This window comes from Rousettus aegyptiacus, unplaced genomic scaffold (assembly GCF_014176215.1).
Source record: "Rousettus aegyptiacus isolate mRouAeg1 unplaced genomic scaffold, mRouAeg1.p scaffold_m13_p_9, whole genome shotgun sequence".
NCBI classification, from domain to species: Eukaryota; Metazoa; Chordata; class Mammalia; order Chiroptera; family Pteropodidae; genus Rousettus; species Rousettus aegyptiacus.
Window position 1 is genome coordinate 1,447,151 of NW_023416312.1, and position 23,124 is coordinate 1,470,274.

Genomic DNA, 23,124 nt, shown 5'->3' on the forward strand with positions numbered 1-23,124 from the left:
AATACCTAAACTTAATGATTAAAATAATAAATTACAGCCTTTCTGGGAAGAGTTTAAGCATCCTGATGCCAACGGCCATGCCGGACTGAACTTCTGTTTCTGACTATGAATTATATTTCTGACTATAAATCATATGACTATTTTTGTTTATCATTCGGTTCATTTTTAAACTGAAACAAAGAATTGCATTTCTATGCCTTTTTTTTTTTCATTGAAAAAATCCTACTGGTCAGTTCTTTAAGTTAGGAATCTTGAATATGTATGTCGATGTTGGATTTTGAGAAAATTATTTTGAAATGTTCCTGAATTCAGCTTCTCTAAAAGCTGAGATTTTTTTCTTTTATCCTGAGATCTGAAAAAAAAATCTTACTTTCCTAAGGATGTGATAAAAGAACAGTGTGACAAAAATAGATTCATGCTCAACTACTACAGAAATAGGCAACAGTGGGTCGAAATGATAACTAATAGCCAGGAATAACGGCGGGGGGGGGGCGGTTCATGATTTATGTTAGAACTGGAGGGAATCTTAGCGCTCACTTGGGGCATCTCCTCATTTTACATATAGGACTATCGATTCTGCTAATGATGAAAAATGGAAATGAATACAGTTTGTGTTCTGTTCGTTGTTTTTATCCTAGAGGCTATGTTTTGTTTGTCCCTGGATGTGAGCATTCTTGTGTATGTTTGGGGAATTTGCAGCAGTACAAGCTGAGTAATTAAGTTATAGAAAGGCCACTATGTTAGATCTGATTCAGGAGAATGGCTGGGTCTCACCAAGCTTATACCTACGAATTCAAATCAAGTTAAGTTCAGTTCAAATGAACTCCTCAAGAATCTAGCACAAATTCTTGCCCTATATTCTAAGGTGCTCTTCATCCCACGGGAAACAGAATCTGCAACATGAAAAATTAGAAAGAAATATAAGAGTTCAAACACGTGAGACGGACAGAAGGAGCTAGAAGGATATTCACGCATTTTTATGGGCAGAGGAAGGCACTCTTCTTATTTGTAAAATGAAGATTTTAGATTAAATTGATCCAGTGGTTTTCTTTTCTTAATTTTTAGTAAATTAATAGAGTTATGTAACCACTGTGACAATCATGTTTTAAAATTTCCCCATTACTTCCAAATTTCTCTTGAGCCCGTTTGTAGTCAACTCCCAGCTCCATGCTCCAACCCCGACCCTCACTGGGCCCAGACGAACATCGATTTTTCTATATCTTATAGATTCGTCCTTCTGAAATTTATAGACATGGAATTATACAACATACATAGTCTTTTGCATCTGACTTCTTTTTTTAGCATAATTTTTTGAGGTTCATCCATGTCATAGTATATATATCAGTGGTTGTTGCTTTTTATTGCTGAGCAATATTCTGGTTTATGGCAAGCCCGTGTTATGTTTATGGAGTCACCAGTTGATGGGCATTTCGGTAATTTTCATTCTTTGACTATTAGGAATAATGATACTATGAGCATTCACGTACAAGTCTGGGTGTGGACGTGTGTTTTCATTTCTCTTGGGCAGATTCCTGGGAGTAGAATTGCCGGTTTGTATGATAAGGCTAATTTTTAAAGAAACTGACAAATCATTTTACAAAGGGGCTGTCATTTGACACCCCTACCAGCAGTATATAAGGGTTCTATTGCTCCAAATGACTGACGAGGTATGTCCTTTCATATGCTTATTATTCATGTGTCTTTTTTTGGTGAAATGTCTATTTACATTTTTTTTCTCATTTTTATTATTTTTTTTCTCATTTTTAAATTGGCTCATTCACCTTTTTCTTATTGAGTTACAGGAGTTCTTTATGTATTCTGACTACAGAGAACTAAGAAGTGAATTAATTTTTGAACTCTCCTTATGGATTTTGTTAACAAAGGATTTGGGGAAGTATTTGACTTCAGCTGGGTACGATGACAATAGAAATTTCTGAGAATGCGAATTATATGTATTTTACTTACAGCAACTTAAATATATTTGTGAATATATACAAAGAAGAAACTCTAACAGACACACAGTGAGGTTCTGTTATCAACTTGTAATTCTTCACCACATGGAAGTTAATGAAATCCCTTCATCTGGTCTGACTAAGCAGAGTCTTTGTTTTGGTTTAGCAATACCTCCTTCCTCATTGGATATTAGCTGAAGATAAGAGGTTAGCCCATTGGGCTAAAAAATGGATGTGAGTGAGGCAAAGTTTGGGGTATTCCTGTTTAGCCATCTTTTGCCATCTGGGCCCCATGATCCTGCCTCGTATGTGGGAATCACGTACGTGTCAGCAGGAAGCACCAGCCTTTGTCACCAAAGTAGGCCACACTCCACGTTCTGAGTGTATGGTGAGAATGCTGTGTGTTCAGCCTCTTCGAATTTACTGAGATTTGTTCTGTGGCCCAGTCTATCCTGTAGAATGTTCCACGTGTACTTTAAAAGAACGCTTACTATGAAAACTCTTACAGAAGAAAAGAAGTTGATTCTGACTAGAAAGTATCCTGTGAAATATACTTTGAATCAGGTTATGCTGCCCTAGTGGAAATGAAGCTTCTTCCTTTCCCCCTAGGTAGCTTCACAAGAAGATGCACATTTATGATACAAATTATTAAAAAAGCAAATATAATTGCAGGAATCTTTAAAAATGTAGCTGTCAAAATAATATATATTCGCGTATCCCTGGTTCTAATAAACAGTCGAAGGTGTGAAAATATTAGTTGTTTTCTCACCATGTTTTTCAACATTTGTGAATGTAATATAGGTTTATTAAAGCCGTTCCTATTCTTAAACTGAACTATTTGACATTTATTTAATTAAAAAGTTATTCATTTACCACTTATGGGAAGAACTACACTTGCAGACAAAGACTAAGTTATTCAGGATATCAATTTTTCTTCCTTGCAATATGGAGCTGATATGAGCTAAAGGCACAAAACGGCAAAACTCAGCATTAGGCAATGTTTTGAGGCATTGTCATGCAGCGTTAAAAAGGAATTTTCAGTTTTCGAGTGATAAAATTTTGCGAAACATTTTTACTTCTGTTCTTTCAGACTTGGCATTGATCATTTTGAGACAGAATCTTGAGATGAGACGGACATTTTCTAGGATCATTTCTTAACAAATAAAAACCATATCAGGGCCATCGAATTCCTCCATTTTGCACCAAGAAAGAAAGACCCCCTTTTCAAGACTGAGTTCCTGCCTTTTCATGTTTTAAAAGCTAAGTAGTTAAAATCGCTTCGTTATTTAATTTCTCACTACTTCAGGACTAACAATGAAGTCCCGGATCAGGGAGGAATTACCGAAATTGTTTGCTCCGTGTATTTTAAGAGTTTTGTTTTGGGGTTAATCTCTTCTACCGCTTTGCCTCCATCCCTTGTGACATTAAATGGTTTCCCTAGACTTTAACTGCTGCCGCCACTGGGAATGAAATGCTCGTTTCTTCTTTCTGGTATTTTTTTCACTCTGCTCTTGTCCTTCTTCGTCCTATTGTTGGGTGTTCTCGTCCTGGTCTTTCTGCTTGAGGATTCGGACCGTCACTTCTATGTCCTTTGCTTAACTTTTGCCTTGAGTGTTGCAAACTTCCAAGAATTATTGTCGACTTGAACAAACTGCGAAAAGGAAACTTCTCAAGACAATGTAAAAGTAAGAATACATTTGCGAGAGCACTCGAGATCTGTAACAGTGGGCATATATGTCGGAAAGAATAGTTTCTCAATGTATTGTTTTCTCTTGAAGAAGGAGTTACTGTGGTGTGTAGTTGTCTGTCTTAATCTAGGCAAACTTGTCCAGTTTTGTTACTGTTTCTCAGGTTAATCACCTTTTTTTAGATTGAAGTATAAGGACAAGAACTTCTTGGTTGAGAATTTTCGAAGTAATTTTGACCTAAAGATCAGCTTGTTCCAGGGTGTACGTGGACTGTATGGTTGAAGCCACTCCGTGATTCAGGTGACATTTGCAATCCTGACTCATCCCTTGCTTGCCAAACAGCATGTTGATGCCAGAGAATGTCTCCTGATGATCATCGAAGTTGCCTTTGCTTCGTTATTCTTGCTTTTTCCAGGATAGGGAATTGGCAACTTAGAGCCAGTTGGCACCTGACTAGCTATTAGTAATGTGTTCTTCCTCCAGAGTGTCAGCTCCCCGAGGGCTCCGCGCCAGTCACACTTTAATGATATTTAAAAGAGACGAATTGTCTTGGAGAAAATGTTTCTGCTTTGGAAGTATCTTATGAGGTTCTTCAAACTTGTTTATAATGAACTTGTGAAAGAGATAAAAGTTTTGTATATCAGTTGGATTTTTCCTAAATCGAGTCAGGAATAGATAAGATTCCTTCATCGTTGCTGGTGATGTAGAAAGAATTTAAAGGGCTTTCGAATTCCTGGTTATGCTTGGAGATGAAGATTATTATTGATTACTCTTCATCTCGTAGCGGTTGAAAACTTTATAAGATTCTTTATTTACATAAGAGTAGAATCGATTTGTAAATTTTAATTAAAAAACTGAATTCAATCGAGATTCTGTCACAATGTATTTTAAAAAAAATTTTTAATAAAGAAGCAATAAATCTCTGCTATGGGACGCTTAAACAATTTGAAGGCATTTAATGATTTTATTTCTTTATATTAGTTGTGGATACGTTTGGTTCAAAGGTGAACAAGAGCCAAAAGCTACAATAGAAGGTTGACACTGAGATCTGAAATAAGTGATCTCCGAGAAAGAGGAGATAGAACAGCGGAAGAAGTATATTAGGATCGTTAGAGAATAAAAAGAGATAGATTAAAAATTTTAAGAGTTTGAGCAAAAATCAATTGGAATTGGGCAGCGGCAAATCCTCTAGAATGTCTTATCAGGTTTCAGCCTGGACAAACAATAAGTATTCCCAGCAGGACTGAACAATTCCATGGACCCAAGAGGGGTCCTCAGAGATGTTACCCTCCCAAGATCCAGCACCACTCCCAAAGATGACCCCCCCAAAAAGAGACTTAGACAAGTCAGCTCCCCCGAGAGCTGGAATTGTTGGGGAATTGCAATAGTCGGTAGGACCCTAGCTGTGAATGAATTGTAACCCACGTTTCTGCCTAGCCACGTCTAGCCACGAATGAGGCGCAACCCAAATTTCTATCCAGCCGTATTTTGGGGGCCCCCAACCTGATGGTTTCCAAGCCAAGTTCTCAGGACACAAAATGCCGCAAACCAGAAGGCAGTAGCTGTCCCTGGAAGAGAAAGGATCAATAACCAGTGATTTTTTTTCCCCTGCCAATCCGATTTTGGAAAGGAAGGGACAATGCGAAACTACTTTCGTCTCTTGATCCAGCCGCACAGATAGAGAGACCTGGGGGAGCTGATACAAGAATTCGTGTCCTTCGCTGGCTTCTGCAAGTTTGCACAGGATGCCACCTGCGGGCTCCAGAGTGAGCGGGGTGTCCCGGCGGGCCTCATCCTAGTCACCAGAAACTGGGGCTTGTCCTAGTCACTCTCCTTTATAGTCATGCCTGGCTGACAGTCCTTTTTCTTTAGGGCACCTTGGAAATGGATAAGGTTATATAAGATGGTTAACAGTTCCCCACTGAGGCCACTGTGATTCGAGATTATCTTTGGTAAGGTTAATCTACTTGTTCAACCTTAAAAAAACATGTTATTCACTTGAGGCTTCACGCTAGCCTCAGTCCAGTTTCTAAGTGAAAACCATTTCAATTCCAGCAATTTCCAGACCCAGTCTGGAAAAAGAAACGTTCAAAGGAAGTCCGAAAGATCACAATGCAAAGGATGAGGAGCTAAGAAATAGGATCCGAGAGGGACTGGCCCACCGCCTCCAGAGGCAGCCAGAAAGCAGGGCGCTCAAAGGGCAGCATCACACCGGAAGTGATCAGAAGCTCGGAATGAGATTTTATAGAGAAAAGGCAAGAAATGATTGTTTGGCTGTAGCTTTAAGCCTAGTTGGCTGTTAGTGATCGGTTGTCCTTAGCGTCTCGATTTTGTAACCTTGAGGCATTTATAGGCTTAGGTTTTCGTTTCCTTACATAGCCTCTACGGCATTAGGGCCACCTCAGTCTAATAACCTCCTTGTTTGATTTAACGGATCTTATATTTAAATCTCTCACAAAAGTCATTTATTGGGTCAGTTTCCTATGTCAGCTAATTATACTGTGAGAATTTTTCCATGACCGCAGCACTGAGGTATCCTTTCGGAGGGTGAGGTCTGTTGGATTTTTTGCCTTGAATGTTCACATTGATATTACTTTTGGTCTCATAGTTCCTGTTTATTTTATTTAAAAAATAGCACGAACATGAAACTAAGAAATAAAGAAGATTTCCTAGTTTTATTTTTAGTCCTGGGTCGATAAATATGCACCAGGCCAGAATCTGTCTTTCTTTAGTTAATGTACTTATTCAATTTAATGTTTGCACAATATTACAGGAATAAAAACTTCAAGTGTGTACAGTCCTTCTGGGGTTTGCTATAAAACTGATAACAACTAAAGCCAGCAGAAAATGCTTAATAGTCTGAGCGCTCATGTCCAAGCAGGTGAAGTCCCGCATAGGTTCTGAGGTGGAGGAGAACCTTTCCAGTAGGATAAGGACTGAGCAGATGGAGTGGGGACAACAGTTTGTTGTGCGTGCGTGTGTGTGTGTGTGTGTGTGTATGTGTGTGTATGTGTGTGTGTGCACGCGTGTTTTTAAAGTGAGGCAACCCTTTTGGTTGACTTCACAGATTGCAAGGACCTTGTCAATTTGCAATCCCTTGTTTTGTATTTTTTACGCCTACGACACCTGGTCTTCCTAGGTGGCCTCCCATCCAAGTACTAACCAGGCCCGACGCTGCTTAGCTTCTGAGATCAGACGGAATCAGGCTTGTTCAAGGTGGCACGGTCATAGGGGACAAGAGTTTTGAGGATAGTCTTCTCAATGGTTTGGCATTTTAGATAGACCTTCCATAGAGTAGGTAGGATCTTGAAAGGAGGGTTTGAGGTTGGAAAATATTAAAGGGAAGAAATAGCGTGAGGAAAAGCATTTTGGTCACCTGTGGGGCTCATGTGAGGACCAAGGAGGAACTTGGATTCGTGCCAAGGTATCAAAAAAGGAAGAGCTAGAAATTAAAGTTTATACATAGGTTAAGTGGAGATCAGGGAAATTTGATCGCCAGGCTCAAGAGTTATTGTACAGGTATACGGTTTTGAATTTCTACGTACCAGTGATATGTCAGCTCCCACAATGCACCTTGCAGACCTCCTATGCTGTGGAGCATTTGTCACGGGTCCTCAGCTTCTGCCCTCTGGAATTGATTCGGATCTTGCCTCCCATTAGCTGCTTCCCCAGCAGTGACCGAGAGGGGAGGGGTTATCAAGGTGTGCTCTTCCAGAAGATACAGACTCCTCGTTGGTTGACCTTGACTCGAGAACTCCCAGACAGCTTCGCTGAACCTTCCTTAGACATTAAGGGCGTCTAGGGGGCTTTCACCCAAGTGAAAGTTGGTCTGTCAGCTCTCATAATCTTGCTTGGTTCTATCCATATTTCCCTTTGCACAGGCATTTCCACTAATAAAACCCTTGGACGTTTAATGTCGTCTTGACTTCTGCATCTTAGAGGAAGGACCAGGATTAACTGGTCCAGGTGTTTTAAGGTAGCAACGTGGTTGAAGGTACATGGCTAAGGAAGTCGCCTTGGAGATGTGTTTGTACGGCAAGCAGGTTGCGAGGCTCCTTGTGGAACCGGTGGTGATTATGGAGGTACAGCAGCACCCTGTAGGGGCCCCTGAGTGTGGGGAGTAGGGAGTCACTTAAAGCTTCTGACTTATTACCAGAATGATGACAGGTTATTTCATAGTTCAGTCATAAAGTATGACTAAAGTCATATGTATGGCTGAAGAAAACATTATTTCAACTTGAGTTCATGCAAACTAAAACGATAATTTCTGCCTCCAATTTAGTGTGCCTGACTTAGAAGGAACTGATGTCTTAAGTGTTTGACAAAGACCTCTTAGAAATTCTTTTCTCCACTATTTTTTCTCCTCGGTGTCCCTCTAATACATTTTATCATGAATTATGACATGGCCACACAGTTCCTTAATTTACAATGCTCCTTCTTTATATAATTTGTGAAAGAACTCTTATGACAGCCGGAAATGACTTTGAGCCAGTATTAATAAAGACTTATGTTAAAGCCTGTGCTTCGTTCGTCCGTTCCTTAGCTTTGTGTGATGCTTTGTCTTGCATTGAAGTGATTCTATGTTTAGGACCTTGCCACTCGTTGCCTTGGATATCACGGACTGTCACAACTTTAGGCTGTGGCTTTGCTGCGGATGCCAACAGGAGACAATAGGCCGCCAGGCAGAGGCAGAGAAAGAGAAGGCTGGATTTCCACACACTTTGCCGCCTTGGCCAGTTACACTGCACAGATCTGTGAAAATAACTTCTACTGGGAATATATGTCATAAATAAACAAAGACTGCTGGGAAAGTTCACGAGAGCGAAAGAACGAGGGAGGAAGCAGAGAGAAGCTGGGGTGTGGATGGCATTGCCTGACAGCGCCAAACAGGTAGTCAGACATACCTGAAGGGCGAGGACAGGAGACAAAGGAAGCCACCTGATGGATGCGAGAGCCCAGGACAGTAAGCTGAGACTTCGAATAGGGAAAAAAAGAAGAGAAAGGGAAATGGCCAGTGATTTTAATTTGTATGTACACTTGGACACTAGGAGCTCCTGGTATCCCTTGGGAAAAGCATGTACTTCGTCCTGAGTGACTCAGGGGGTTATTTAGCAAACATGAGAGTAGTCAGAGCTCTCGTCTTTATACGCAACACTATCCCGTCATTCTTTGTTGCTTTGGGAATATTCTAGGGAACTGATGTCTCCTTTATCCATGAAGACTTCCGCTTATCTGCTAATCCCCTAAAAAAAAAGATGCGGTCCAAAATCAAGAGGTGTTTAGTGGACACTTTGCATTGACCTTATCGCTCTTTGATTTTGTCAGCATGCTTGACTTTCGTTTATAGTAAAATGTGTTTCCTTTTATAATAAAATAGGTTTTTCTCTAGTAAATATTTGTTCTTGTGCAGAAAAATGTGAACAAGCCTTATAATTTACCGTTACCAGTAGTTTTCTAACATTCACCGTTAAGTTGAGGATGGTAGAAATAGGAAAATCAGCAGAACATCCATTCGTGATGTTCCCAGGAGAAGTATTCTTGCAATGAGTAAAAGCGAGCGAATTACGCTGTCTTTTAAAAATATATAACACATTTTGCGCAAAGAAGATAGTCAAAACCAGATATGATTTATCTTACAGGTGGATGGAAAACAGACCAAGAGAAAAAAATAAGTGACTTAATGACCTAACTTTACCCAGAGAGTGGACAATAAAATGCAAGATTCTACACCCTGCCCTTCCATTTCATCTTTGTCTTTGAAAAATACAGGTGAGTGTTTGCAATCATTTTGAAAGTTGACCTAGTAGCCATAGAAACAAAGTCACTGGCAAAGCAGTGCTGATTTGACTCAAAGATTGTTTTAGTTTTCTTGCAAATATCATTGGCATGGCATTGTTTTCTTATTCGTGCATATGAAAATGTGACCTGATTTTTTTTAAAGCGCATCTGCATGAGTGGTGTGCACCATACGAAGATGTGCTGCTTGGAACTAAATCTCCACAAGAAAGACAATTCTGACAATAGCAGCAGTGATAGAAACAGCTCAAGGATTGTGCTAACAGCCATTCCATAGATTTTCTAATTAATCCTTATGATAGGATTAGGTAAATATCTTCAGAATTTTGTGAATATGGAAACTGAGGCTTAGAGAAGCTAAGACATTGACCGAGGTCCATATATCTAACATGACTAGTCCAGGATTGTTTATCTCTCTCCAACAATAATTCTCTTAACCGGGGCAGATTATGTAACCATAAACTGAGTGACGATTGGGACACACCAGATCCTTTTACACATTTGATTTTTCTATTTTTTTTTCAATGCCTACAGCACCTGGTATTCCTAGGTGGTCTCCCATCCAAGTACTAACCAGGTCCGACCCTTTGATTTTTCTAAAAGGCTTCCCAGATTAGAGAGAAAGTCGAATCAAAACAAACTAGTTCATACAAGGCTTTGGCATAGGAATGACTACTCTGTGGCCTGACCTTATGATGTCCTATGTCCATCAATCACTTGCTTTGGAGAGAATGACCTCACAAAGGAGGTACAGTTTCTAAGCTACCAGTTCAGGTAATAAAGGACCATGAACATTGAGTTTAGGCAATCACAGGAGAAACGTAGTAAACAAGCACAGTTCTCAGTTATGGGGACCTGGACATTCACTAATGGCTGCTGAAGGTCCAGGGTGGACAAATTCTGTGAGCTACAGTGGTGGTCTCCAAACTTATCTGTTCACACATCACCTCAGCAGAAAAATGGTAAGGCTGTCCATACGCACGTGTGTCTGCCTATGTATGTATGTTTACAGATGATATGAATTAATTATATGAATGATAAGAATTAATGTATTACGAGCTCTTAAAAGAGACTTTTAAATATGCGTCAAGTTTAGTCGAATTTCATAAAGTAATGGACTGAGTGTCGTCTCACAGTTTTTTAAAACACGTTGCCAATTGTGATGACTTCATGCTGCCGTTAGGCAATTCCTAAGAGGGAAAACACACTTTCGTGGCGAGACTGATGATCAACAGGATGTTAGTCCGTGTTTAGACAGTCTTCTTAATTTCGGTCTTGTGAGGCTGATTTCTCATCGGAACTGATTGTACCAGTATTTTTCAAGCTACGTGTCACAACCTATGAGTGGATTATAATATTAACTAATAGCGCTTTTCAGTAGAACAGAAGAGAATGTGTTAGAGTATGTTACTGATAAGTAGTTTTGAGAATCTCTTACTTTTACTTATGTACCTATAGCTCTAAATCTGGATATATTTACATGTCTATATATGTGTCTAACTACTGAATCATGCTGTGAACTGGGAGAATCAGGCACTTTTGAAAGTATTGAATTCAGTCATCATTGTTTTTATCCAAGACTCGTCGCTGCTAAAGAACTTGTGCTAGGAGAAGGCAAAACGTGAACTCTCTTTTTTTTTCTTGCTTTTCTCTTGCACCTGTGTTATTTACATCACTTTCAATCCTTTTTTTTTTTTTTTTTTTGCACAGAATTTTGTAAGCCATTCATGTTTTGTGCGAGGGTTCATTTAGTTACAACCAGAGACTATCATCTGTAAATTCACATATAAGCTGCAACAGAGAGATGCAGGTGCCTGACAGACCGTTCAATAATTCCTTTCCCTCTAGAAATTTCCAGTAACACACCTGGTTCGTGAGCTTCAGACATCCTGACTGAGAGAGCGCACCAGTGGTGATCTTTATATGAGCTATTCATTTCTTTTCTATTACTTTAGACAAAAAATACTTTTAAATAAAAGTGCTCAGATTTTTATCCTGTACCCCTGCGGAGCATGAATGCTGCTTCCTAGACACTGAGTCACAGGGGTCGCAGCCACCCCGCCTTCTGATTTGACCTCATTCCACCTGCTCGAGTCTGACTGCACTGAACACACCAAACAAGTCCCTGCCTCAGGACATTTGAACTGGTGGTTTTTAATTTCTGTGATTTCTACGAGGCGGGTTCTTTGGCTTTACGTGGGACTTGACTCAAAAGACACCCTCCCGAAGAAGCCTTCCCTGGTCACTGTGTTTTATACAGTCCGCTTCTCTCTCCCCGGCCCCTGTCACACTCTATTCCATTACTCATTTTCATTCATTTATTTTCACAGGACTCATCTCTATCTGTTTAATGCCACTGCTCCCCCCGCAACATTAAGCCCCTCTAGGACAGGACCCACCACTCGCTTCTATATCCCCAGAATGTTGTTGGAACTGGTAGATATTTAAAGAAAGATTCAAAGGACGATGCAGCATTTCTCCTGTCCCTTTGGATCCGGTCTTCTCATTTGTCTCTGGAACCAGTGTCTCCCCAAGATTTCATTTGGCAGAGACACTATTAGGAAGAATGGGGTAGTTGTGGGTGAGCCGAATGCTGAGAATTCGAAAGGAACGCTCATGACCCAGGGGTTGAGAAGGGACTCAGGCCCTGGAAATTCTGATGGCTCATTGCTGATAAGAGAATTATCTGGTCGCCAATGCATTTGAGAACAGGGTCCTACGACTGCAGATGTATTATGCTATTAGCTCTAAAGGAGATCAGATGTTCATGTCCCATAGATAATTTCCATGATCAGAAATTTGATCTCCAATTGGAGATGTGTTTTTGAGACACCATTAGTGGAGGCTGCTAAATTTTATCCCTGTAGACAAAATATTACCATCCGAACTTGGAGTCAGTCACCTGTACCCAAATGCCCTATCGTCCCGTCTCATGTCTGGCACTCAGCGGGCTCCTAATAGGTCTCAGTTAGGTGAATAAATAAATACAGCCAGGCATGGGAGTTGGATCTGGCCTGGCTATGACATTATTCTGCTGTGCAATCTAGATCAAGATCAGAAAACTGTGGCCCACGGGCCAAGTCCAGGCCTCCACCCGTTTTTGTAAATAAAGTCATATCAGAACACAGCTCTACTCATTGGTTGAAGTATTTCCTTTAGTATACAATGGCAGAGCTGAGTAGCTGTCTATCTGGCCCTTTACTGGAAAAGTTTGCTTACCCCCGGGCTGGAGGTAAGCAAGTCTCCGGGAATTGATTTTGTCATTTGTTAAATGAGTCGAAATGACTCACTGGTGTCGAGATCCTTTTCAGATCTCATACCTGGATTTTCGGGAGTCAAAGGTCCATCAAAAAACTCAAAGTGGTATGGACTATTGTCTTCTCAGAAAACGTATAATTTAAGAAGTTATGCTTTCATGAGACAGATATAAAGATTTTACCACATGTATCGTGAGGACATACAGAACATTACAGGTTGAGTTCATTTCTGCGGTTTGGTGTTTAAGTGCTGGGAGCAATAGACTCATTATGCGCTCAGTGCCTTCCCACGGCTTTTCCCAAGGGCTTTACTAAAATAAAAGGAAAGAGCTTGAAAAGTAACTCTGATAAGTGGATTCACTTACGATCTATAATGCTTTACGTGTGGCTCTGGTGTATGGAGTTAAGAACTGAAAAATAATGTTATGCTTTATATAAATTATAAATAATTTTAATATAACATTAAAATTCCAGTTGAATTTCTTTGACTTACCCTGAATTCATTTATGGGCCAGATAAGAAAATGATCTATTGCTGCATATCACAGGAGGAAAATTCTGGTTTGGGAAGAAAGATTTGTCTTTATGAGTTAGAATCAATTGTAATATCTCGATTGGTTTTCTTGTTTGGTTTTAAAATATAAATACTTAAGTAAATAAGAGCCTCATGGATACCTTTCAAAGATCATTAGATCTGTAAAAATTTGTTCAGGTCATAAAATTCGCATCGATATTTCTTTCCATACTTGCCATCCTTGTCCTTAGCTACTCGTATTACTGCTGACTGTACCCCGTATCACAGATAACAGTGTGTGAACATTACAATTAAATCATGCAGTCAGGAGTTTCTAACAAACTGAGCAAAAAGAAGTAGAATACATTGAATTTTTCTGTGCAGATAAGCAATAAGTTCCAATTCAGGGACTCCGTCCCTCGGTCATTAAACATTTATTGAGCATCTTCTATGTGGCAGTTTGGGCCAGAGGGAAATATTTTAGTTATGTTATCTTTTTTAGATTATAAATCTATAGAAATTTAGAGATTTCATACCATGATCCCATTCGATTTTCAGCCCAAATTTGGAAGGGACTCGGAGGAAGGCTTCCGCCTACCTCTAAGGTTTGTGTGGGACCCCTCTGGAGAAATAGCGGGGAGAGAGAGAGAGTGGAGAAATACGCCCCGCCTTGCACCGCCTGGAGAAGCTCTATCCTCCCCCAGGCGGGTTTCTCTATGTGAAATCTCGGTGTGGACTGGGGAAGGCCAGGCACCTTGTTGACCTGAAATGGGGAGCAGAATAAAGGCAGTGACATGGCGCTGGGGCAGGACAACCTCTGCGTGCAAGAGGCTCGATTCCTAATTCACACCCTACGCTGCCTCCCAGATCCAAGCAGGAGGCCGGGTTTTCAGCTCATGGGGAGAAGAGCACTTCTGAGTCTGCCTGACGCCCAGATAACTCTGGTGCTCGCCCAGCACCCCGCTCCTAACCGAACTCAGATTGCCGCTTTTCCCTTGGGTGTGGAGTGCTAGGACCAGGGTCTGTGAAATGGGAGCATTCTTCACCGATTACTCATCACTATTTGATGGTGACCTAGCAACAACAGAAACAGCATCTTGGACTTGCCAATAGGTAACTCTTTGCCTTTGAATGAGAAACTCTGAGCCAAAAAAACGTCCTGATCTGTGAAATAAGGGAGTTGGGCTAGATTAGCTCTGAGGTCTTTCCCAATTCTTCCTTGCCACGGATTTTGGACTTACGTTTTGACTCCTAAATTAACTCAGTTTATGTGGGGCTCATGACCCAGGGATATCAGTATAGCAGACTCTGTCACGGCAGTGCCTGTTCATAGCCCGTCGGCACACACCGTTTCTGCTGGCTTTGCTGCGAGCACCTGTCACTCTGTGCCAGAGCCTTTCATCTGGCTGCCGAGACGTGCTTGGCTGGAAACGCAAGGGAGTTCAAATCCCCAGGAGTGGTCCTCAACGAATGCCAAATGTGAGTTGAAGAAAGATATTGCTCGTTGAGGAATATATTTTATTCGTCCTGACCAGGGTTACCAGATTTAGCAAATAAAAATACAGGTCAGGTCTATCCGGGCTTCAGATAATATCAAATAATTGTTTAGTGTGTGTGTGTGTGTGTGTGTGTGTGTGTGTATATATATATATATATATATATATTTCCCTTTCCTAATATTATGTAGCATATACTTACACTAAAAAACTCATTGTTTATCTGAAATTCAAATATAATGGGAGTCCTGAATGTCATCTGTCGTTGTTAAACCCAACTCTTATTGAGAGCATTGGGCATTGCAACTAGGCTTGCGGGCCAGCAAGCGAAGCTTCGTCTGTATTTGTCCCTGCTCCCATCTCAGCTCCACCTCAGATCCTCAGACATTAGATTCTCGCAGGAGCACCGATCCCTGGTGCCACAAAGGTTGGGCACCGCTGGTTTAGAAGATGCAGAGGATGGACGGAGTGAGGCGCACCTAAGTACCGACGCCCAAGGGTAACAGCACGTTGAGAACCAAATAGTAGGTGAGTGTGGAATCATCGATTCAGAGGGCTCAGGTAGGGAAGCAAAAACTGAGCGCAGTAAAACCGCAACCAGCAGTCTCAAACATTGTGGGCACGGAGACATGAAGTCACTGAACTGGCCCAGACATTATTCATTTCTTTAGCCCTACTGCCTAGCACAGCGCCTGGCTCACTCTGGGTGCTCAGTGTATATTGAATGAACGACACGGAAGGAAGGTTGATAGAAATATGAAACTCCGCCTTTGTGAGTTTTATGAATGGTGCCCCCTGAAAAATGCGCAGAGCCTGTTTGAGCAAAGCCCCGTCTGATTATAGACGTATATAAAATACGGATTGCTCTGGGAATTCTAAGTGATGAACTTTTCTCATCTTTTCCTCATTTTTCGTAGCAGGTACAATTCAACTTAAATCTTTCATGGCTAGGCAGGTTTTTGAATGCCATTTGTATGTTCGAAGCTAATTTACTTAATAGTCAACTTATCTGAACCTTGAACAATATTACTGGAGCATTTAGATTGAGTGAAAGGGTTTGGGAGGAAATTTTCTCATTCGATTTCAAAGAACTGTAGTCAATTCATGTTTTCAATGACATTTTCTTTTCGTAGGAAGGATAAAAATCTTATTCTGTGTTTATTAGTTCTAACTAGAAATTCGAAGTTGAAAAAGATCAGTTTCATCCTCAGCAAGCCATGTGATACGTCCTTACTCTTTTACCGAGAAAATAAAAGGAAATAGAAAAATAAACAATAGCATCTAGGTAACAGAACAGTGGTGCTAACATTTCTGCAGTTTTGTTAAATTCAGCTTGGATTTCAACTCGAGGAAACCATTTTTACAAAACATTAAGCAGGCTGCTCTCCAAAGGGTTGTTTCAACTTAAAATCATTTATTCTGTGGACAGTGCATGTTTCAGAGTTTATACGTTCATTCTGTGTTGACAGAGTGTCAGCCACATGAGAAGGGCTGAAATCTGTATATGGAGAAGTACTAAAAATGCATATAGGAATTCAAAATAATATATATTTGAATGTAAAATTAAAGCTGTCCTCGCGGTTAGCATTCTATCAAAAATAAAACTTTCCCCTGATGCTTTAGAGCCGGTGACGGCTCTTTGAGGCTTATTGTGCCAACTCTGTGTGGTACTACCGTGGAGAGTCATAAAAGGAATAAAAGGAGGCCTCCTGTTTCTGAGAGTGGCGGTGTCGCTTATTCAGACCGATTCTCTGGATAAAATATGTTTTAAAAAGCTTGAAATGACTGAAGAGCCAACAAAAGTAAAGGAAAGCGAAAGAAAATGTAAAATAACAAATGTCGGCGAGCATGTGGTGAAATTGAACCCTTAGGCGCTGCTGATGGGAATGAAAAATGGTGTGGCTGCTGTGGAAAACTGCGTGGCAGTTCCTTAGTTAAGCATAGAGTTACCATACGACCCAGCGACTCTATTCCTGGGTATATGCTCAAAAGAACTGAAAGCAGGAACTCCAACAGATACCTGTACACCAGTGTTTGTAGCAGCATTAGTCATAATACCCAAAAGGTTTAGAAACAACCCAAGTGTCCATCAGAAGATGAACGGATAAACAAAATGTGGTCTATCCATACAAGGAATATTATTCATCTATAAAGAGAAATAAAATTCTCATACATGTTACAACATTGGTAAACTTTGAAAACATTATGTTAAACGAAATAAGCCAAACGCAAAAAAAAATAAATAAATACTGTACGGATTCACTTACCTGAGATTCCTAGAATAGGTAGATTCATAGAGACAGAAAGCAGCATGGAGTTTACCAGGGGCTGTAGGAATTGGGGATGTGGAGTTAGTATTTAATGGGGATGGAGTTCCATTTTGGGAAGATGGAAAATTTCTGGAAATGGATAGTGGTGACGGTTGCACAGAATCGTGAATATTTAATGTATTTGATGCCACTTAAAATGGTTTAAATGGTAAATTTTACGATATATATACATATATATGTATATATATATTTACCACAATTAAAAAGAAAAAGAAAAAATGTGAAGAAAAAATAAGAAACATGACAGGTGAATGAGTATGAGTAGAGAAGCTGCTTTTGACCTGAGGACATTTGCCATTTTTCAGAAAATTAGGACCTTTCCTTTACAGCCCCCCCACAGCAACAGAGACAGAAATCAAAGCCCAGTGTCTTTTTATTGGGTTTTTGATATTCATCTTCATTAATTTTATCCCGAATGTGCCATGAGGTTTTCCGGATCAGAGACCGACTATCATTAGTGATATTTCTGCAATAATCACTGCATTGGCCCCCTCGCTCCAAGCCTTAGCCCTGGGGCATCAGGGGCCAAATGGAAATATCTCTTCTGTGAGGGGCCCGATAGGTGAGAAATGGAGAAAAATGGAGTTTCTCTGCTTATATACAGAAGAAAGGGGGCAGCTGCGTCCCCCTCTTCTCTCAAAAAGAGGGAATAACCCTTGTGGTCCTTGGGGATGGGATGAAATGATCCCAGGTTCTCGCTCTTACCTTTTGGAATGTAATTCAATATATTTACAGACCAGATAAGCCTGGATGTCTCTGGCTGTCCCAGGTCGTGAGCCTCATTTTCCCTCGAAGTGCACACACATGCCCCCGGAGTTAGGTAAATCTCTCTGGAGTGCTCACTGTACTCATATAGTGTGTAAATTACCTTCCCAAGGCTCGCTCTTAGCTCAGGAGCCCGAGTTTTCAGCAAAATTTACTTAAAAATCCCCAGCCTCGCAAAAACACAAAAATATTTTCTCTACATCCCACACTATTGAAGACCACACTTGAAAAAATTTTCAAGTTCAGTTTATCGACTCTTTGTACTACTGATGCTTTCCCCCATAAGATCAGGAATAAGGATTTCCTTCCATTCTTTCCACTTTCATTCAACATGGTACTGCAGGTTGCAATCAGTACATGGAGGTGGGGCATGGGGAAGGATGGGAAAGGAAGAAGTAAAGCTGTGGATTGCATGATCATCCATGCAGAACATGCTGAAGCATCTATAGAAAGCCTCCGAGAACAGTAAGTGAAGTTAGCAAAATTCAACACTAGTACCTGCAGTGTGAGGCTGAGTGTGAAATCTGCTTTTACAGACGTACAGAAGTAGTGAGGTGGGGAGATTAATTTGCTTGGAGACAGTGGAAAGCTTCCTTGGAGGTGAGCTATGTGTCAGGTGTTTGAGGAAGGATCGATTTTGGTCAGGGATAAAGGAATCGGTATCCCAGTGGAAAGGAAGAAGAAAAAACACAAATGTTCGCAGGTGGAAAATTGTGGAGAGCTCATTGCATTCTTTAATAAAATTGGAGCCGAAAGTATGAGAAAGAGCAGAAGGGAGGAAGGGCCAGAAAGGAAGGGAAGAGATGGCAGAGACCTTGGATGCCAGGCCAGAATTCAGGACTTTATCTGAGCAACTTTAAGTAAGAGTATAAAATTATATTCTCAACTGTAAAATAGTAGTCTTACTTATTTTTCTATTGGCTGGTCAAAAAAAGATGATTATGTTCAAAAGTCGTTTTAAAGTCCCTCAACCAGAGTATACCTTTAGTATTTTAAAGTATGCAAAAATAATCCCAGTTTATGTAAAAACAGAAAATAAAAACATGAAATGAAATCTTTCAGATCTGCTGCTCTTGCGTATTTATCATCGCTCTCTGTAAACGTGGGACATACGCCCTTTGAGAGTAGCAACCGATGACCTAAGTCTTTTGTGTTTGCCACTGCGCAGGCCAGTCAGTGGGTATCTAGTACATCTTTGGTATCCCATTATGACGTTCAAGTGATCCAATTGGTAGCTGGTGACATTCTTAAGAAATGAGTGTTTCCTGGTTTAAAAAAGAAAAGAAAAATCCACAGCACATGGTCAAGGAGTAAATATGGAAAACAGTTCGGAAGTAAAGAGGTTTTATTTGTTGAACTCTTGCTTCTAGGACTACGCTTTCCAGCGCAGAACGCTCCTCCGCCTACCTCCAGGCCACACTGACCGCCCCAAGGCTGACAGCTTCCTCCTCCTCCGATTTAATCCACAGAGGGGGCCACGGCTTGCCCATCTCAGAGCCCCATTCTGCTTTATTAGAATGCCTCTTATTTTTCCTTCTTATCCCAAATGAATGGGGCACAGCACCTCTCTCCCTGCCCACTGAATACCCTTCCCCATGGCAACCCATCAGAGACTGACCTCTCCGCGCTCATTTCCAAAATCAGCCCTGGAGAGAGGACAGACGACCTAGCAACACAGTTTACCACGTGATGAGCTCGCCTTTCTTTTGACCACACCCACTCCTGCTCAGAGAGGACGTTCTGATGCTCCAAAGGCTGTCTCTCCGGAGACAACTTCCCCGCTGCAAGATTTCTCCCTTAGACGTGCCATTCTGAATGAGAAGATGTCCGCCACCTGTGGACTTGCTGAACTCCGCTCTTGCTTTTCAAGCCATCTATCTGCCTGAGATTCTCAGGGCTGAATTTAAATACACTGCTGTCATGTCTCGAATTGAAAGGACTTTTTTTTTTGGCACCGATCAGGATAGGTAGGGAACCTATGTCCTCATTATCACTGCTTGATTTGTTTTGCTACCAAAGATCAGCTCGGAAAAGTTTTGCCAGAACAAACCCTACGTGCAGTGGGATGGCAGAAAGCAAGGCAGAATAAGGAATATGTAACTAAGGAGAAATGAGCATGTTCCAAACAGCAAGGTTTAGAGACTTGGAAATTATAGTAGTGTATTAGATAGGATTCTCCAGGGAAACAGAGCCAATAGAATATGTAGAATATAAATATTTAAATAAATATCTACATATATAATGTGTGTGTGTGTATATATATACACACACATATATATGTACATATGTGTGTATATATGTGTATACACACACACACACACACACACACACACACACACACACATATATATATAGAGAGATTGATTATAGAGAACTGGCTCCCATGATCACAGAGGCTGAGAAGTCCTGCGACCTTCCATCTGCAAGCTGGGGACTCAGGAGAGCCAGTGGTATAAGTTCCAGCCAGAACGCAGGAGAAGACCCATGTCCCCACTGAAAAACAGGCAGAAAGAGCCAGTTCTCCTTCACGTCAACTTTTGTTCTGATCGGACCTTCAGTGGATTGGATGAGGCCCACTCACATCGAGGAGGGCCACCTGCTTTATTCAGTCTGCTAACGTGAATGTCAATGTCCTCCCAAGTACCTTTATAGACACTCACAAAATAATGTTTAACCAAATATCCGTACGCCCTATGGCCCAGTCAAGTTCGCACAAAGTTATCCTTCACAGGTAGAGCAGCTTGGCAAATGTTGATGGCGAGTTCGTATTTTCCACTTTAAATGTGTCTCCGTTATGACAAATCATTGGCCCCCTGTGCTTGAGTCCTCCGGTTCATGCACGGCCTTCATTATCTGCCCACCACCTGTCTTTGGCATAAGCCTGCCTCAAATGTAAATAACATTCCTCTTTTTCTGAAAAAAATTCACTGAAGAAATGGGTCTAGAGCAGTGGTTTCAACCAGGGGGCATTCTGCCCGCATGGGACATTTAGCAGTGTCTTGTTAGGCGAAATGTGGCCGATTTTACAAAGCAAGCTGACCGCCTGTTCGCCCTGCGATGGGCAGGTCCATATCACCTGAAGCTAGTACTGCCGAATAGATAACTGGCCCCATTAAGTTGCTTATGGCTTTGGTTTGTATAGCTCTTAACAAGCACGGGCCACGTGGCTACAAGCCACCTGCGCTAGCACGAGCCCCGCGGCCATATATAACAAGCCCCATTGCTTTCTGGGCGTGGAGGTCTACCATCTTGCTGTCTCTCGGGGCTCTGTCCGTAAGTTCCCTTAATTAGCTCTCGATGTAATTCTGGAGTTGCCAGCTTCTTTCTTTGGTCTCTTGGCCCCAGGAAATTTTCCCAGCATGTCTGGAGATATTTTTAGTGTCGCAGCTGGGGAGATGCTACTGACATCTAGTGAGTAGAGGCCAGGGACACTGCCAAATGTCCCCCAATGTACAGGGCAGGTCCACAGGAAAGAAGTATCCAGCCCCAAATTTCAGTAAGGCCGAGGGTGAGAAATGGCGATATAGAGTCAAAGGGACATTCCATACCACTCCAACAGTGTGCTCCAAATGTCCCCCATCTGTGTCATGGGAAGCCAGTGCTTTCTGAGTTTAAATTACTGAGTAGGATCTGGTGTTAAAATGGGCAACTTGTAGTCTGTAGCCATGCCCCAATGAACGTGCCTGATCCCGTCTGACCTCAGAAGCTAAGCAGGGTCGGGCCTGGTTAGTACTTGGATAGGAAACCACCTAGGGAGACCAGGTGCTTTAGGCGTTAAAAACAACAAAAAGGCAACTTACAGATAGCTTTAAGGTAGACATGTTAAATCTCAAATCTGGAAGAAAAACAAAGCCATGAGAGAAGTCAGGTAGCACTTTGAAAGCTAGGAGAGCTGTGAGGATTGCGAGCAGGTGGCTTCATTCCGGCTCAGAGCGCCATAGTGAGTTCTTAGATGGGGAGGAGCAAATACTCATTTTCATCAGAGGCAAACGCTGAAGCTGCAGGTACGGCCTCTTCAGGCCTTCGGAAGGTGCCTGCTTCATGCCCCGTGTGCAATCTCTTCCATTCTAACCGCGTTGGGTTGTCCTGAGTCAGAGGGGTCAGTGACAGAACATTAGAAATCCTGTTTCTTGACCTGTCGATTTGTATGCTCCTTGCCAAACCTGATTGGATTTTGGCCTTTTTTTTTTTTTTTTAAGTGAGTAACTTAAAAAAAAAAAAAGTCGAGGGCGAAAAAAGTTCCTGTTAATAATTTACAAAAGACAGCTACTCCTGCATCCTTAAATCTCTCGGAGCACGTGATTGTTTAAGCATCTCCGGTTTCCAAGTAGCTGAGTGATGAAATATGATTGGCCTCCCAGCATCGATTCTTCTCTCCTTCCTCTCTTGCTCTTCTCATCTAGCAGTTGTTTGTTAGGATACCATCATTCGTCTTATAAAAGAATAAAGAACAGAGTTCTTTCTTTCCATCCTTAGGAAAAGGTGAGCTATTTTGGCTTCCTACCATGGACAAGGATCACGAGGGAGAGACGTGGCAGACCTTCTCCATTCCCTGGGGCTTCGGCCAGGCGGTCGAGGATGGAGGACACGTATGCCAGTGAGTATAGTCCTCAAGTTAAAACGGCAGAGGTCTTATCGTGTTTCCTGAGACTAGCTCGTGGTTTTTGGTCGGATGAATTTATCTGGACGGGGGTTGAAAGCTACGCCTCAGAATTATACAAGAATGATGCGTTTGATAGAAAAGTGATGATGATCCTTCTGAGGTTTATTCAGGCACTTCTGATATTTAAAAAGAATATTGAAGGCGAAGCAGGAATATCCTGCAAAAGGAAAGTAAAAAACTATATCCAACCTTGGTTGTTTATTTCCTCGGGACTAGACGTCCAGAGGCACTTTTGGGAAAAGAGAAACTGATTTCAGCTGCTCGTCCGTATATATGGTATTATAATCGGTTATAATTTATAGTAAACTTTTGACTGCACTTTCAGTGAGGAAAATTGATTTGTGCTGTGGTTTTTTTTTCTTTTAAAAATGGCATCTTCTCAGTGACAGATGTATCTGTCAGGTTGAAAAGTTTTGATTTTCAACGGAAAATGTTATGTTGGTTATGCAAATTGGTTTGTATTTAATTGCTTCTTTATGTTTGATGGTCTTGATAAATAAGTTGTTCTCCCCTGAGAAAAACCAGAATTTTATAGAAAGTTCAGATCGTTGCTGAGTGGCTTATGGTTTGTATAAATATATAATTCTTTCTTGGGATGGTCTAGGGTTCAAGTCTGAGAAATTTGTCAGTAACGCATACATTTTGGAATGCCAATCAGAAAGTT

At 41.2% G+C, this 23,124-nt stretch overlaps 1 long non-coding RNA gene and 2 pseudogenes across 1 annotated transcript in view; 2 read left to right on the plus strand and 1 right to left on the minus strand.

The window, feature by feature from the left end:
- Window positions 1–23,124, plus strand: part of LOC107504071 — a 106,107-nt gene that overhangs the window by 39,212 nt on the left and 43,771 nt on the right. Inside the window, exons 3-4 of the long non-coding RNA XR_001595369.2 lie at window positions 9,280–9,409; window positions 22,274–22,394. This is a non-coding gene — a long non-coding RNA (uncharacterized LOC107504071). The remainder of the gene's footprint in view (window positions 1–9,279; window positions 9,410–22,273; window positions 22,395–23,124) is intronic.
- On the minus strand, window positions 6,755–6,873 carry LOC118608298 (annotated as a pseudogene).
- Window positions 21,453–21,571, plus strand: LOC118608541 (annotated as a pseudogene).